Source organism: Pan troglodytes, chromosome 14, assembly GCF_028858775.2.
Source record: "Pan troglodytes isolate AG18354 chromosome 14, NHGRI_mPanTro3-v2.0_pri, whole genome shotgun sequence".
NCBI classification, from domain to species: domain Eukaryota; kingdom Metazoa; phylum Chordata; class Mammalia; order Primates; family Hominidae; genus Pan; species Pan troglodytes.
The window spans coordinates 75,837,170-75,855,804 of NC_072412.2; the positions used below are offsets into that span (position 1 = coordinate 75,837,170).

The 18,635-nt window shown below is 33.5% G+C and overlaps 1 long non-coding RNA gene across 1 annotated transcript in view; it reads left to right on the forward strand.

The window, feature by feature from the left end:
• Positions 1 to 17,542, forward strand: part of LOC134808139 (uncharacterized) — a 57,363-nt gene extending 39,821 nt beyond the window's left edge. Inside the window, exons 5-7 of the long non-coding RNA XR_010150511.1 lie at positions 12,640 to 12,751; positions 14,642 to 14,725; positions 16,659 to 17,542. This is a non-coding gene — a long non-coding RNA (uncharacterized LOC134808139). The remainder of the gene's footprint in view (positions 1 to 12,639; positions 12,752 to 14,641; positions 14,726 to 16,658) is intronic.
• The last annotated feature ends 1,093 nt before the right edge of the window (positions 17,543 to 18,635 follow it).

Genomic DNA, 18,635 nt, shown 5'->3' on the forward strand with positions numbered 1-18,635 from the left:
CCATGGCCTGTGACACAGCCTCGGGAGGTCCTGAGAACATGTGCCCAAGATGATACAGCCTCGGAAGGTTCTAAGAACATGTGCCCAAGATGGCTGGGATACAGTTTGATTTTATACATTTTATGGAGACAGAAATTACAGGCAAAACATAATACATGTAAAGCATATATTCATTTGGCCCAGAAAGGTGGAACATCTTGAAGCGGTGGCTTCCAGGTCATAGATGGATTCAGATTTCTGATTGGCAGTTGGTTGAAGGAGTTAAGCTCTGTCTGAAGAGTTGAAGTCAGCTTGAGTTAAGGTAAGACTGGAAGAGAGTTGTGGAAGCCAAGGTTCTTATCATGCGAAGGAAGCCTCCAGGTAGCAGGCTTCAGATAGAATAGAGGGTGAATGTCTCTTATCTGACCTTAGAAGATGTCAGACTCTTATTGAAATCTTTTATGGATCACGAAAAGACCTGGAAAGGGAAGGGGATTCTCTACAGAGTATAAAATTTCCCCACAAAAGATGGCTTTGCAGGGCCATTTCAAAATACGTCAGTGAAATACACTTTGTTGTAAAATACTTTGATTTCCTTTAGGGCCTGTTATCCATCAAGAGTCGGGTTGGACTTGGCATCTTATTAATACAACGAATCTCTTCTGTCAGTCTTAGGATCTCTCTTTTAATGTTAATATTGTTCAGTTTTGTTGAAACTCCAAAAGAGAAAGGATATGAGGCATGTTCAACACCACCTGTCTCATTGTGGCCTGAATTAATTTTTCAGGTTTCTTAAGAATCTCCTAGGCTGAGAGATGGGTCCACTCAATAAGATGGAAGGGGGTATAATTTTAATTTAGATTCATAAATAAAAAGAAAAATTATTTTCCTACATTCCTTTTTCTCTAATAATATTTTTATTTTGTTTTACCATTTGAAATTCTATGGTCAAAAATTTCGTAAACTAAAATTTCTCCTGAGATTCATTTTAGAAGAATTTTCTAGGCAAGTGTTTTTAGTCTCTATCAAGAATTTGTAGCTGTTTTTATTATTTAAGAAAACAAGCAAATGAAAATATGTGATCTTTAAGGGCCAATATAATATTTTATTCTATCAATAGGCTTATGCAGAACGGATTTTGGTAAAGATTACAGCAGGGTATAGTTTTAGAATTTCTGTCTCAAATGCAAGTTGGAATAACATTCTATAATTTGCTTTTAATACACACACTTAATGAATGTAAATATTAATCTCAACTAATAAAAGAATGAAAAGAACATATTTTTCTTAGATGCTTTTCTTCAGAAACATGAAAAACCCTCACACTAGTTTTTGGTCTGAATTAGAGATAGTCTATTTAATGTTGATGCCACTGTGTGAACATTTTAGAATAATTTAATATTAATTGTTTTGCAGTTTCTTCTCTCTAATGGTAACTGGAATTTCCCTTTCTAATTGTGTACTGAAGAATGAGAACGACTCATGTTTAAGTGTTAGATGTAAGTCATTTCATAATTACTCGTGCACTTCAAAAACAACAAAAATAAAATCAAAATCATAGATTATATGGAAAGCTCAATTCAAAATTTGTAAAACGTAGCATTTTGTTGCATTTTATAGGAAAACATAGGATTGTAATAACATTAAATTATGTATATATTTTTACTCTTCGTTAAATGAAATTTAGAGACATCGTCAATCATTAAGTTGCATTTAGTGAGGTGTTAACAGAAATTAATTCATTGTAAACATAATAATAAAATGAATGGAGCAGAATTGCCAAAGAAACTGTTTCCTGGAATCCTTATTTTACACACATAATACGAAAATAGCTATAAAAATGTTGATTTTATAATATTGTGTCATAACTATAGACTAGCAGTCAGAAGACATTTACTTAAATATTTACTGAATATCACTATTATCATGATCCATAATAGATTAGCAGTAGGCAATCTGGAATAACAACAGCATGCCGTCGGGGAAAAGGCTGGAAATCTTTCAGCTACTGCTGGGGCTAGGGACATTATCTGACTAAAATTTGGCATGCAAGGAATGATTAGCCATTCCAATTAAAACAACCACTGTGGGTATTAGTGAGGGTTGAAGGATACATCAAATAAACAAACAAAAACTTTTTTTCCTTGTGGAGACTATTGCTCATGTCAGTTAAAAAAAAGAAATTAAAGAGGAAACAATGAAGGCAGAGAGGAAGTGAGGAAGGAAGAAATAGTTTTCCTAATACAGAATTCCTGAACTAGACAGACTTTCTTACCTTCTCACAGACAACCTTCTATGGCTTCTATAGGAACATCTCAGGTCTTCCCTTAAACACGAGTGATGTTAAGAACAGAGAAAAAGGGACACTTTCTGCAGTAGCTAAGCTCCCAAGTAAAAGAAGAATTGAAAGAGCAGAACCATTCTTGCCAGCCTTCCTATCCTAAATTCATATTCAATGAAGTTACTCCTCCTATTCATGAGTGAGGAAGTGACAGAGAAGGGCTAAGACTACCATGATAATGGATGGGCCTACTCAAGGAAGATAATATCAAGAGTGGAGATTGTTTTCCCCAATAACTTCTCTATTCTAAGAGGAAGTATGGTCAAGTTTGTTTGAAGACAGTGATGAACTTGGGTTTGAACAAGGGTAACAACAATTGCCTAGGAATATATTACAGGGTGTAACAAGAAAGACTTCATGAACTTTCCAGGCTTCCATGTCTATAATTGAAGATGTTAGACCAGAAAGAGATGATAGTTTTCTATGTGTAAGGTAGGAGACTGCAGGCTACTGAAAAATGATGTAGACCCAGCTCCCAATGTCTGGGTATATATACTCTAGGAGAAGTGGTAAGACATGAAACAGACATTCCTTCTCTCTGGATTGACTTTGGCCCAATTTGATGTAAATACTCTAGTGTCTGTTGAAAGGCCTAATAAGCACATCTTTCTAAAGTAATTACTGACTCCTCTAGGAAGTATTTAGTGATTCCTCTTTGAGCTCACACATTGATGGAGTATATTTCTACTACAGGAGTTATCAAATTATAACACTACATTGCACACTATTCACCTGGGTGCAAAGCCATGCTTCACTACCACAAAACTTGTCATATTCATTTTATTTTAAAAACTATGTGCATTTCACATTAAAAGAAAGAAAAATAGAGTTGGCATTTTACTAAGTTGCTCAAAGAAGGTTCGTGGCAAAGCAGGCATTGGCACTATATTTTTTTAAAAAACAGCTTTATCAAGGTGTGATTGATACTCAAAAATCTGCACATATTTAGTGTATACAATTTGATGAGTTTGGACATGTGCTTGCACTGGTGAAACCATCGCTACAATCAAGGTAATAAATATATCTATCATTTCCAAACACTTGCTTGGGCTTGTTTTTTGCTTTTGTTTGTTGTTGCTGTAAAAGCACAACACGAGAGCTACTCTTTTAAATTTTTCAGTGCACAATACAGTATTATTAACTTACAGACACCATGTTAAACAGCAGATCTCCAGAAATTAATTATCTTGTATAACTGAAACTTTCTATACATTGCACAATTCTTCATTTCTTCTTCCACCCTTCCCCTGGCAACTGACATTCTATTATCTGCTTCTGAGTTAGACTATTTTAGGTATCTAAAAGAAATTATACAGTATTTGTCTTTCTGTGACTGGCTTATTTCACGCAACATAATATCCCCCAGGTTCATCTATTTTTGCCGTAAATGGGGCTATATATTCCTTTGGAGAGAAAAATGAATGTATAGAGAAGAAGGGAGTAAAGGCACAAGAAACAGCTTGAATAAAAAGATAGGAAGGTTAGTTGCATGTCAATAATCTGTAGAAAATTACAAGATATTCAAGATGATTACTACATAAGTTCGAATGTAAAACAAAAAAGAAAACCAGCAATAGACAGCTTTGAATGTCAAGAAATAGGGTAACATATACTTTAGTTAACTGGAAGTCACTGAATAGGAGGGAGCGATGATTAAAGTTGTATTTCAACAAGAATTTAATTTTATATATGTTTTAGAAGTCATGTGTAACAATTCCAGTGAAGAGTAATAACAACCTGAATTAGTGGATTTGTTAGAACTCTAGGCGTGGTGATCACTGGAATGGTAAACATAGAATCATTTTGAGATATATTATTGAGGTAAAATCAGTAAATATAACATTAATTGATCATTTCACTGATCAGTTTAAAACCCTTCAATGGTTTTCACCTACTACACTTAGCATAAATTTTATAATCTTTATCTTGACCTACAAAATCCTTAATAATTTAAACCTTTCTTCCCTGTTTCCCTCCTGTCATCTTATGTCACTTACTTCTGCCCTTTATGCACTGCTCCATTCATAATAATTTCCTTATAACTTCTCTAAAGCTCTTAGTTTCTTTTCCCTAAGTGCTTTCACTGAGACAATAAATTCACATGGGATGCTCCTGTTTCTTTCCACCTGGCCAATTTCTACATATCCTTGAAGTTCCAACTTGAAGTCTCAGAAAGGACTCTCTGAGCTTCCCATCTAAGTACCCTATACTTTGACCTTTTAGCACTATTTATGTTTTCTTTATAGCATCTATCCCAGCTGTACACTCTGTACCTGTGTGTGTGTGTATATATACATATATATGTATACATATATATACACATATATACATACAAGTGTACATATATGTGTATGTATATGTATATATACACATGTATACACGTGTATACATGTGTATATATGTATACATGTATACACATATATATACACACACGTGTATATGTGTGTGTTTAATTGTTGTATTGAAGTTATTTGGGTCTCCCTTTGCTCCTATAGCACCATTGATTTAGGGCTTTTTTTCACTTAATTCATCATGCATGATGTCCCTATGCCTAGTGTAGCACCTGGCATGTAGGAGATGATCAATAAATGTCTTATGATAAACAAGTGAGATTAAGGAAGCCTCTCACGTCTTTTAATTTAGCAGTAGTTATTATCTCTGTTTCAAATATTCTGGGTTTCATCTCCAGAAGTGATTATTTATCATTGAGTAGTCAAAAAGATTAAGAAGTTGGTTTATTTATGTATTTTCATATTATTTACTCATTTATTTTTCCCAGCAGCGTAGTAGTCCGTTTTATATGGAGTCAAAGGCAGAGATTACTAGATTACTAAGCACATGCAAACAAAGAAAAGGGAAAACCAACCAATAACCACATTTATAAAATAATATGAAGGAGCCTAATGAGAAGTCATAAGAAGGAGAAATAGAGAGTTAGAGAATGAATAAGAAAAAACTGTGTGTGTGTGTGTGTGTGTGTGTGTGTGTGTACTGTTATAAGGCATACGAATGCATAAGAGAGATGTAGACCGGGAGAGAAAGAAAAAAAGTACATTTTATGACAATATTTAAGTGAGTTCAGCACATCTCTGAGAGCAGAGACATTACTGGAAATTAGTAGCTAAAGAGTGAATGGAGTAGGCAAGCATATAATGTAATACAATTTTTTGGCATCCTTTTTGTCAAAAGGGAGATAAAACTTGACATCATATTGAAAACGATCCTGTCTGGGTGCAGTGGCTCACGCCTATAATCCTAGCACTTTGGGAGGGTGAGGCAGGCAGATCATGAGGTCAGGAGTTTGAGACCAGTCTGGCCAACATAGTGAAATCCCATCTCTACTAAAAATACAAAAAACTTAGCCGGGCATGGCAGTGTGCGCCTGTGATCCTAGTTATTCAGGAGGCTGAGGCAGGAGAATCACATGAACCCGGGAGATGGAGGTTGCAGTGAGCCAACATCGCACCATTGCACTCCAGCCCGGGCAACAGAGAGAGACTCCAAAAAAATAAAAATAAATAAAAATAAACAATTCTTATTCAAAATTTTGGAATTAGCATAATGTGTTTTCAATACGTATGGATTACTCTTCTTTATTGTTGTTGGTTTTCTTTTTTGTTTGTTTTTCTTCACACAGGGTCTTGCTCTGTGACCTAGGCTGGAGTGCAGGGGCACAGTCACAGCTCACTGCAGCCTTGACTTCCCAGGCTCCCGCGATCCACCCACCTCAACCTCCCAAGCAGCTAGGACCACAGGCACCTGCCACTACACCTGTCCAATTTTTTTTCTTTCTATTTTTTGTAGAGACATGGTTTTGCCATGTTGCCCAAGCTGATCTCAAACTCCTAGACTCAAGCAATCTGCCCACCTCAGCCTCACAAAGTGTTGGGATTACAGGCATGAGCCACTGCACCTGGCCTGTACTTATTACTCTTCTAATTGTCCCCCTACATTCCTTCAATTTCATTCTCAAATGGTCTCTAGAGCCTCATCTATTTCTGTCATGTGACACCCTAGGCATTACATTTTAACCATATTGAACAAGTGAGACTTAGTTGAGGGCGAGCACACACAGTTTTATTTCTCCACATATTTTTAAAATAATGCTCTAAATTTTTGAGAGGCATGTGGGGGTGGGGAATTGAATAAAGTTTTGTTCCCAGTCCATGTCAATCACAAGTAGAATCTCTTTTCAGTAATTAAATAAACCTTTTTTGTTTGCTGTTAAAGCTTCGTTTTAAAATTCAGGTTAACATTTCTACCCAATTCCAACTCCATCTTACCTCAGGTCATAAAGCCTGCAGAGGGGCTGCTACTTCTTTCTTTCTTTCCTTCTCTGTCTACCTAATTCTGCATCTGCTATTTTTGGTTCATCAGGGTTGGAGGAGGTGGGATAAGGGATTGTGGAATAATAAAGTGCTGAATGGTTCTTATATAACTGAAGACATATCTTTTGGTGTTGGTACTGAGGCGGGAAATTAAAGAAAGATAAAATTTAAAAGAAAGTGAAATAAGTTGTCCTGTATTAGGCTGACTTGTCCCAAATTCAGCAATAGGCACAGCCCAGACCCAGGAAATGTCTTGATAATATCATCTAATGTGCTCTAGAGACTCTCCCAGCACTCCCTCAACAAACAGAGAAGAAAAACAAATTTTACTTTGTTTTATGAAATGAGTTTATAGATTCCTGTTCTCTGTAACTAGTGACTTCAAGTATTCTGTTTTATCTAAGAAGTACAACAAAGGTCATGAGACACCTGAGTAGGCCTGAACTACAGCTGCCTGGGCACCATAGCGAAGGTTATAGGATAAGCCCGTGCCCAGGCAAACCTAGATAATGGACATCTGGATTGCTTGGCAGTGGTCATGTGAAATCCTGTCTTTGTCTTGCCTCTGTATCCCTGCTTTCACCCCACTGTAAGCTTGCTTCAAGCTAGCCAACCCCCTTTTGTGAAGTGTGTATAAAAGTCAAGTACTGTCTTTGTTCCGGGCGCAGTCTTTTGGACATAAGTCAGCTGGGCCTGAGTGCATTCAATAAAGATTCTCCTGTTTCAACCCGAGGTCTCTCTCGTCCTCCTGAATCCTGCAACAGTACCTTCTCATGGTAATCGTGCAATTGATGGGTCTTGCTCTCTAATATCTGATCCAATCATAGTTTCCTTGATACAAACATGTTCCTTGTGGTGGAAGTTTCTGCTATCTTCTCAGCCCTCAAGCTTCAAGAAATCTGCTCCTCTTTTAAACCTGTAGCCATTTTGTAAGGCGAGATCTTTTTTAGGATAACCATAGATAGATTGCCCAATTCTCAATTTGGTCCATAATTAACATACCCAATATATAGGACATAGAAACACACCATCCTTGTGCTGCCGGTTTACATTCCATTGCCATATTAAGAGTTCTCCTGGCCAGAATCAACTAGTATTCCAGTGTCTCTCGAACTTCAGGGAACACATAAAAGCCTGTTAAATGGTTATCATAAAGCTTCTCTCTATTTGCTTTAAGAAAAGGGAGAAACACCCTTCTCCATTCCCAAAAAGAAGATCAAGGCCAGAATTCTGAAATTATCTCTCCTAACAGAATGTTTCAATCTTCGATTTTCATGCAAACCAAAGATAGCAGAACCTATTTCATAGTCATAATATGCTTCTCATAGTTGGGTCACCTCTTCAGTTTAGGATCTGAGGATACTTTACAATATTCCAATTTTTTTTTGCCAAAACTGAGACAAAAAAAAAAATGAAAAGAAAAAAAGAATTCCATCTTAACTTTCTGTCATATATTGTACCACCAGAAAAAAAAAATATGTTTTATTTCTTGCTACTCCTCATTTTTCTGCTTCTTTCTCTTATATAAATGCTTACCCATGCTATTTTAAAGATTCTATTTGTGTTTTCCTATATGCCTTTTTGTTTTATGCTTGTTTATTCCTGTCAATGCAATGTATAGGTTATCAAATGAGATTGCCATATTTTAACTAACAATAAAAAAACTGGCTTTCCTAACTTTATGAACAGAAAGAAATTTTTTGATATTTGCTCATAAACAGCCTGGACTATGCAATAATACAAAAAAATGATTTTTTTCAGCATCTATAACTGGCACTTTTTTCTTACTCTTTTGATTTTCTTTCAAGAGCAGACTTGAGTGAGCACAGGTGGGTATGGGTGGGTATGAGTGTGTGTGTGTGTGTGTGTGTGTGTTTATATTGGTTAAATTCACTTTCCAAGTATATTATTCTGTTCTGTGTTTCAAATTCTAGCAGATTTGAGAAGTGATTTGGAAATTAGATGTATAACTTTTCTGGAAATCTACCACTAAAATGTTTCATACACTATAATCATTTTACTTTTATTCTATATTGTATATGGTTAAACATTTCTGAAGATTAAAACTATAAGAAATAATATTGTATTTTATGATAATTTCTACATATAAAGAAAATAAGCTCCTAATGTATTTATATATTTTCTGAGAAGATAAATTCCTAAGTATATAAAGTAAAATTGAGGTGTATTAATCATTCACAACACGTTACTCTTTTTTTTGAAAACTTGAGCCAGTGAAATAAATATTATTAGTATTCTGAAGAAGTGACAAATTCAAGCTTTGTTATAATGTTTTCTATGAGAAGCATGAGTTTTCATAAACTATCCTGATAAGTGAAGCATCATTGAAAAAGGACATACCACACTATCAAATTAGCTTCAAATTTTTATTTCCAAGGTCTTCAACTTTTTTTAATTTGATTTACCAATAAGCTCTCTCTGCTTTTACTTTCAGCTACCTCCTTAAGCCCAAAGAAACTTCCATCAGTAGTCATGGAAGACAGGAAATCAGGTGGCCAACAGCATGATATTGTGATGCCCTTTGTGTATTACATTTTTCTAGTTACCCGTAAATGAAAAAGTCTCAAAACACATTTTAAAATTAGGAAATAACATACCGTAGATATAAATATAATAATAGAGACAAAAGAATTGTCACTTTAATAAACCAATGAAAATGCTAATGCAATCTGATGAATTGTTCTACCTTTCTAAAAGTTTTCATACCGATTTTTTGATTAAAGGCTCGTAACAACATTATTTTAAAATTTAGAAACTGGATCAGATATATATTTTACTATATCACGAATGAGGATAAAAAACAAAGGAAAGCCTTTACATGAACTATATCTATTATTAAAATAGAATGTTGTGTCTCAAGAAACAGTTTTGACAAACTGATAGGAGGAGCTCTTTCTGTTTAAAAATAAAGAGCATAATTTTTTTTCATATTCATTAAACCATAAAAGGAGAAAATCCTGAAAAAGTAAATACAAATCTAGAATGTGACTCTTTCAGCAAGGATACATTGTTTACAAGAATTAAACCACAAATTGCAACTAGATTATCCTAAGGAAAGAAGACAGGCAATTAACTGGACTCACATGACTAAGATATCCAGAGATTTGCTTGATTCCTACACTTCTTTTACCAGCAGTTTAAAAAAAAACAAAAACACTCTTAGATCTCTCACTCTTTATTTTCTGACTTTCAGCATTTCTGAGTGTGGAGCTCATTCTCTCTTATTGAACGCAGCTTAACACGTAGTTGGGGAATACTGGTACACGGAGAACTTTATATTGTGCTCAGAAGTCAAGATTCTAAACAGATTTAAAAAAGAAAAATTCCACCTGACAGCAGACAGTTCCCTGACTCCAACTGGCCTAACTTAATCTTTGATCTTCTGCATGGAATAGGGGAAGCATGGATCCTGAAAGAAAGCCTACAGGAAAGACAAAAAATACATATTTTCACTAAATTAATAAAATGGAGTATGGGTGCAAACTATCCATGATTTAAAATTTCCAATTAGTACATGCAGGAAATAAGCTTGCAAAAAATCATTTGAGCCATGAGAATCCCATTCAGTAAGCAAAATGTGCATTAATCACAGATGCATTCATTCAGTAAGAGAGTTAATCTGTATAGTAACAGATTCTCTAAAGAGGAGATTGTGTGTAAAGCCGCTAGGAAAAGCCTTGAGATAGGCTTATTCCACACTTCTTTAAGATAGAAGAGCAGAGGCTGGCATGGTGGCTCACACCTGTAATCCTAGCACTTTGGGAGGCCGAGGCAGGCAGATCACGAGGTCAGGAGTTTGAGACCAGCCTGGCCAATATGGTGAAACCCTGTCTCTACTAAAAATACAAAAATTAGCCAGGCGTGGTGGCCCTTGCCTGTAATCTCAGCTACTTGGGAGGCTGAGGCAGGAGAATCGCTTGAACCTGGGAGGCGGAGCTTGCAATGAGCCAAGATTACGCCACTGCACTCCAGCCTGGGCGACAGAGCAAGACTCCATCTCAAACAAACAAGCAAACAACAGAAATAACAAGAGCAGAAATATGTAATAGGACAGTACAAAATATTAGAATCCTTCAGCTGCCTCCATCGGTCCCTTTCAACAATATGCCTAGATGGCAATGCTGTCTTCTCTCAGTGCACTATGTGCTAAAACACAGGTCAGAAAACTTTTTCTGTAAAGGGTCAGATAGTAAATATTTTGGGTATTGCATTCTGTATAGTCTCTGTCTCAAACACTCAATACTACAGTTTAGCATGAAAGAAGCCATAGACAATATATAAACAAATGAGCATGGTTGTGCTCTGATATAACATTATTTATGGGCACTGGATTTTGAATATCATATACTTTTCATATATCATGCAATATCTCTTGATTTTTGCCCTGACCATTTAAAAACATTAAAACCAGCCTTTACTATGGACTGTAAAATAGGCAGAGGGCCAGATTTAGTTCATGGGCCATAGTTTGTCAACCTCTGTGTTATAGGACTGCTCTTAAGAGCCGAAGCCTTTAATTTATGAAAGGGAGAAATTAATTCAAATATAAATTCAAATATTTTACTTTGTAATTATTATGAATTTCCATGTATTTTATCATGTATATCATATATATTTATGCTTTATCCTGGATAATGATTCATTTCATTTTCTCAAGATTAAAATCTCCTCATTATAAGATAATACTATGTTTCAACGTATTTTAGATCTCCTTACTAATTACTAATTAATTTATTTTCTCTCCTTCCCTCCACCACTTCCATTCTCTCTGTCTCTCTCTCTCTTACTTTTTATTAAACATATAGAAGAATTAAATTATATTCATATATTAGAGGTAATATTCAGTAGTTATTCTAGATTTTCTATGTACAAAATCATGCTTTTTGTAGATGCTTTTTTATTATGGCTAGTGAGCAATAATAAAAGTTTTATATATTTATTTCCAATTCCTATACTGTTGAGGACCTTTAGTATACTGCTTTACAGAAGTAGTACTACTAGACACTCTTGTCTCATTAGCAGGGGATGTTTTTATGAATTGTCTATTGAATATGATATTCTTTTTGGTTTTCTTTATCGAACTGAATTTTTTTTATTCCTAGTTTATCATGAACTTTATGATTATTATGGATTCCCATGTGCATACCATACAATTTACTTTATTGGTGTATGGTTCCAGGGATATTAGCATATGTATACATTTGTATAACCACCACCACAATCAGAATACAGAGCAATTCTATAATTCCAAGATATTCCATGGCGCTGTCTTTGTTGTAGCCAAAACTTTGCCTGATCCCAATTATTCGCAACAACTAACCTGTTCTTCTTTCCTGTAGTTTTACCTTTTCCAGAATATCACATGGAATCATACAGTATATAACCTAACACTGGCTTCTTTCATCCAGAATAATGCATTTGAAATTCATTCACAACATTGCATGTATAGTTAATTTATTCATTTTTAGTAGTAATAAATTGAATGTGTATGTACAGTGTGTTTGTCCATTCATCGATTGATGTGCATTTGGGTTGTTTCTAATTTTAGTCAATTATAAATAGACCTGCTATAAACTCACATGTACAGATTATTGCATGAACATAAGATGTTATTTATCTAGGGTGGATACCTATTAGTGGGATTGCTGGGTCTTATGGTTAATTGCATATTTAACTTAAAATAGAATATGCCAGAATGGCTGTACCATTTTTCATTCCCACCAGCAATGAATGAAGGTATCATTTTTGTTGACTTTTTGTGAGCACTCGGTCTGTTGACTTATTGGATTTTCATATATTGTATTTGTATATTATATATTTTTCAAATTATAATAGTTATGTATTTGTAGCTCATTGTTATCCTAATGTTTCATGACATTGAGCATTATTTTATAAATTTTGGTTTATCATTATAATGTGTAGAATCTAATATATGAGTGGCTTATATCAACAGAAATGTATTTCTCACAGCTCCAGAAGCTAAGCAGTCCAAGATCAAAGTGCCCACAGATGCAGTGTCTGGTGACAACACTTTTCCTGGCTGAAGTTAGTATGGCATCAAGTTAGCATATTTCTTTCTACAGTAATTAATTTGGATAAAGTTTCTTAGTGTTTTAAATATTGTTACAGCCTTAATAAATTGTCATAATTATATTTTCAATATGGAAATGCAGTTTTACACATAGTTATGCATGTTTATAGTCTTAATTGGTAAGTATCATAATAATAAAATCAGAGAAGTTTATACAAAACAAAATATTCTTGGTAGAGATGCCCCAGACAGCTGATTCAACTGAATTCTAGAAAGCTGAATTATATATATATTTATATAATTTTATATATAATTATATATTTATATATTAATATATTCATATAATATGTAAATATGTATTTATTTATAAATATATATTTATAAATATATTTATATTTTATATATTTATAAATATGTATATTTATAAATAAATATATTTATATTTATAAATATATTTATATTTTCTTTATGTCTCTTTATACAAAATACACCTATTTAAGTGAATTCAATATAAAATAATTATAACACATAGTGAAATAACTTTCAGGTGGACCCACACAATTTAAAGCAGTTTAGATGTGTTTAAGATGTTATTATGACATATCAAGACAAATCTACAGTTGAGATTTCTAAATATAACTGTTATTAGAAAATGTCTGAATTTACTTGCTATGAACTTTAATTATCTTAAAATCGGATTCTTCTAAAGTAAGCCAGTAAACTAAATACTGCAAGATTTAAATTTTTTTAATGATTGAATTGAAAAAAAAATCTAAGGTTAAACTAAAAAATTACCCACTGTCATACAGAGTGTTCCCATATAGCATCATTTAAAGTAGTATAGTTAGAAAACAAATATACTAAAGAGTAAAACACCAACTATTCTACTATTTTGCCTCATTTACTGTGTTTCCAGGAAGCATTCTGATTTTTGTAATTCATCAGATTAGCATAAATTTTTTTCACCTTAGCTACAAAGGCAGAAAGGGAAGCATCTATTTTTGTTAGTAGATGTCAGGACTTGCTTTTTTGTTTGTCTCTTTGGAATGCTCTTCTCCTAGGCAATCTATATGATCCACAGTTCCTCACTTAGCTCTACACCTTCTTTCTGTACTTAAGCATCATTTTTTCAGAACAACTTTTTCTGACTACTTTCTAAAATAGCCCAACCCACTAATTTGTTCCTTAACCCTGCTTTATTTTCCTCCAAAGTAGATATCATTGCCTAACACACTAAATAATTATTTGATTATTTTCTGTATTCTTGCATGAGAACTTAAGCTCCATGAAACCAGAGGCGGTCTCTGTTTCATTTTCTGCCTTTTGAATACCCAACATCTTGTAGTTATGGTATAAGTATTTGTTGAGTGAAAAAAAATGAAAAAAAATCATAGGATGTACAATGCAAAGAATGAATCCTAATGTAGGTTATAGAATTTAATTAATAATAGTGTTTCAATATTGACATCAATTTTTACAAATGTACCATGCAGATGAGAGCTTTTAATAATAAGGAGAACTAGGGGGATGGAAGACAAGGTAATACAGAAATTCTATACATTCAACTTACTTTTTCTGTAAAACTAAAATTTCTCTAAAAACATCTATAAATTAAAAGATGGAAGAGGTAGAGTAAGAGAAGAAGAAAAAAGAGGAAAAGAAGAAAGGCAGATGGTGACAGAATGAAAGAGAAAAAGGAAGAGATGCAGGGTGCACATTGAGTTAAAATTGTATTTATTTATGAGTATAACCTCTAATAAGTACATACGCTAGCCTGACATTTGAAGACGTTGCATTTCTTAGGGTCTTACAGGAATCATCTGGCACAATGAGACTGAAACTAAGGACAGTTAAAAATAAGCAGACAACATATAGGAAACCTGAGACGCAGAATTCAGCACCTCAGGGCCAGTAACAGTAGGGCTCCGTCATCACTCCTAGGACTGAAGAACCTTTAGAGGAAGCTGAACAAACCCCCTAGAGGGATACAGACAGCCTGAACCAATCCCACATGGAGAAATCCAAGTGAGTGAATAAGCACACTTGATCTTTTTCTTCAATATTCTTCTGAGGCTCTTCTGTTTGTGCAACCCAAGCAGAAGCCAGAGAAGCAGGGACGTTGTTGCAGGCTAGTTTCCTGATGAAAAATGGGAGGAAGAGAGAGAGTAGATCTGCTGGGGCTGATCGATTCGTTCATACTCACAGAACTATCTTTGCAGATCCTGTACCCTAAATTCGATTTGATATAAGAAACTGTGGAAGCCTTAGGCAAAATATTAGGCCTCACAATCTCAAGTGAGATTTTCTTTTATTCTCTTCTGATGTTTTGTCTCTATAATTAGATTTTAAAAAATCTTTTCCTACCACTTAAGTCTTATTTCGATTAACTGAATTTAAATTATTGTTTCTCTTCCATGAATCTTTGAATCAGTAGCCTGCAAATTACACTAATTTTTTAGATCTGGCAAACTAATTTTCTTTTCTGTTTAGTTTTCCATGAACTAAAGGCAACTTTACCCAAACCTCTATCCTGTAGGTCTGAGCCCAATACTTTGAATCATAGGAAGCTGATGTTGGCCACAGGCCTTCAAGACTCAGTGACACCACTGTCTTCACAACTTTCTGCTATTCTCTCCCTTTTTTTCCCATTTTAAAATTAATTTTCTTCTCACAACTTTGGTTGTAAATTACTAGCGCTATTAATAATTATAGTAACAATAATAGTAATTATGACAAATCCTGATAGTAATTACAATGTAACTGTTATCTTTCTAAATAATGTTAAGAGTTAGCTCATTTAATAATCCAACTGGCCCTGTGCAGCAATTACCATTATCATCTATTTATAGATGAGAAAATTGAGACAGAACATTTATGTACCTTGTTGATCTCACTGCTAGTGTGGAAGAGAAAAGATTCTAACCACATTGGCTGGCATCTAAGTCCAGGATCTTAATTATTACACAAAATCATCTCCCTTGAATAGCATTTTCTTTCACTGCCCATTTGTTCACCCCATGAGACTGTCACCATGTCATGCTTAGTAGGTATTGTAACTTTATTAACATCAAGGTTTCCCTGCTGGTCTTTTCCTTCCTCTATCCTTGATAGACTTACATCACATTCTAACAAATTACAAAATATTAAAATTATTTGATAGTAATTTCAAGGGGACTTGTAAAATGAAGATGTAAAATGCTTGCTATTATTCTTTAAAATAAATCAAAGGAAATGGAGTTGCTTAAAAAGTCATTAAAACCTAGAACTTTCACCCAAATATCTCAATTTGTAGAGATTTGAGGCTATTTTTTACAATATGTATCAGTATATACTTTTTTTGAACTTATTAGGTTAAAATTTATATAAATTTCAAAAATAGTTGGCTTTCTAAATGAAATATCTTTGAATAGTTTAGCTTTTGACTTTTTATTTCTTGCAGTCCACCACTCTTCTTGTTTTAGAACTTTAACACTCAAGGGAAATCATGGGTTTTTTTTTTTAATGTTTTGCCTGATAGAATAAATATATGACAGATTTTTTTCCCCACTTAGTGGTATTTTACGTACGTCACTAAAAATGTGCTCAATGTGGATGTGTAGGGTACTTGAATCAGTTTTTATTTTTTTTCTCCTAGAATTGTAAGCTGGAAGTTTTTATTATTATTATTATTATTATTATTATTATTATTATTATTATCCTGTTTCCAAAACCTGGGAACAGGATAATATTAATAATAATAACCAAAGCACTATTCTGTCACTTATTTCCCAATTACCATTATCATTTTTTCCCATTCTAACTCTAGTTGAAAATTTAGGTTTCCCAAGGTTAACTTTTTTTTGAAAGACATTAAAAATGATATTAAAATGTAATTTCAAATAAAGTAATCCTCTCTTTCACTCTTTTTATCCCTCTCCCCTCTTTACATCTTCCATCTCCTCCTCTTTCTCTTTACAAGGCAGGCAAAGCACAGAGTTCTACCAAGGAGATAAGACACCGTGAAGATCAAAATAAAAATTTTGTATTTGCAACAAATGTGTATTCTGCAAGTGAAATTGAACCTGTCTTCTGAAAGTTAAAAAATTAAGATATTTCATCTTTGTACAAAAATATATAAATATAAGGCAGGATAGAAGGAGAATATAGGGGAAAGACACATGCAGCTACCTATCTTTGTCATCTGAGCATAAGTGAAGGATAAAATGTTACAAATACAAATAATTTATCACAAATATGCTTTGGAATGTTTTCAGTGTATCAGGATTGATATTAACCTGCACAAGAATGCCTAAAAGCAAGATTGGGAATGAAAAATTGGCAAGACATTATAATGAAACACCAGTTTCCTTTGTTCAAGTTGCCTGGAGCCCTTTATCCATCTTCTGGCCTTACCTCCTCACTGTATTTCTAGAAAATGATTGCTCCATGATGAGCTTCCTATATTCAACTATGTGCAATAACTGAAAATAAAAGAATTGTGGAAAATTTCTAAAAATGTTGCACAGAAAATAGGAAAAAGGAAAATAATAACAAGAATAAGAAATCACAGAAATATTACCAAATCAGAAAAGTGACACTCTAAAGGACTCTAAAAGGTAAACATTATGATAAAAAATATTTCCCATGAAATCTAAGAATATAGTTACAATATGGCCTCTGGATTTACAGGCTTCAAAAAAGATCTACAGTGGCTTAAGAAAGAAATTACACAAAACTAGTAAGATCAATTTTGAGCTTTCAAGCCTTAGAAAATAAATTCAAGGAAAACCAAAAGTTATTAGGAAAATGAAAGCATATTGTTAATTTAAGAGGAAGAGTGGAAATAAGAGCATAGAAGAGTAACAAAAAAAGAAAGAGAGCTCCATTAATAAGGACTTAAATATAGTTATAGATATGTTAGACTAGGAGAAGAAATAGTGATGAAAATGAAAGAGACAAGAGCATATAATTCACGTGAAAGAGATAAAGGTTATTCCTGCATAGTTGTATAATCAGTATTTTTGAAGAAGAGAAAAGAATAAAAATAAATCTAGAAAAATATTTTTAAAAAACTTATTGAATACTATAATTTCAATAAAAACTTGAATGTAAATATTAAAAGCAGGCAACTGGACTTCTGGCAAACATGACTCAAATATATTTATGCCAAGATCAATTTTTAAAATTTGTTAGGAATTATCAGTGAATAATTATCTTAGTATCCAAATCAGAAATCATACATATGAGGAAAAAAACTAAAAATAGAAATAACAGGCTAGATTAAGGTCTATCCATAGCAGCAATCACTGATAGAGCTCAGGGAAGCAAATTCTAAGAATTTAAGAAAATTTACATAAATTTTTTTCTAACCAAAACCTCATTCAACTTGGAAGATAACAGAAGATATGTGGAAATATTTAAATACAAATAGATTGTAGTCTCCAGAGTCCTTGAGAAAAATTACAAGTAAAATATTTAAACAACAAAATAATAATACAATGAATAATGGTGTCTGCAGTAACAGCACAGAAAGTAAAATAATACTACATCAATTAGTTGAGAGCACAATGAGAAATTAGAATACTTCCTTAACACATTTTCCTTTGATTGTTGATATATTTCATTCTCTATTTCAACTTTATGTCTTTGCATAAATAGAAAAGAATGAGTGAGATAGAGAAAAATCTCTCATCATAATTAATGATGAAGCACATGAATATCTCATTAAGGATCAGGATAAGATGCTGACTATTGTCAACCAATTCCTTTCAACTAAATTTAAAATAGTAGTTCATATGGAAGCAAAAGAGACCCCACATTGCCAAGTCAATCCTAAGCCAAAAGAACAAACCTGGAGGCATCACGCTACCTGACTTCAAGCTGTACTACAAGGCTACAGTAACCAAAACAGCATGGTACTGGTACCAAAACAGAGATATAGACCAATGGAACAGAA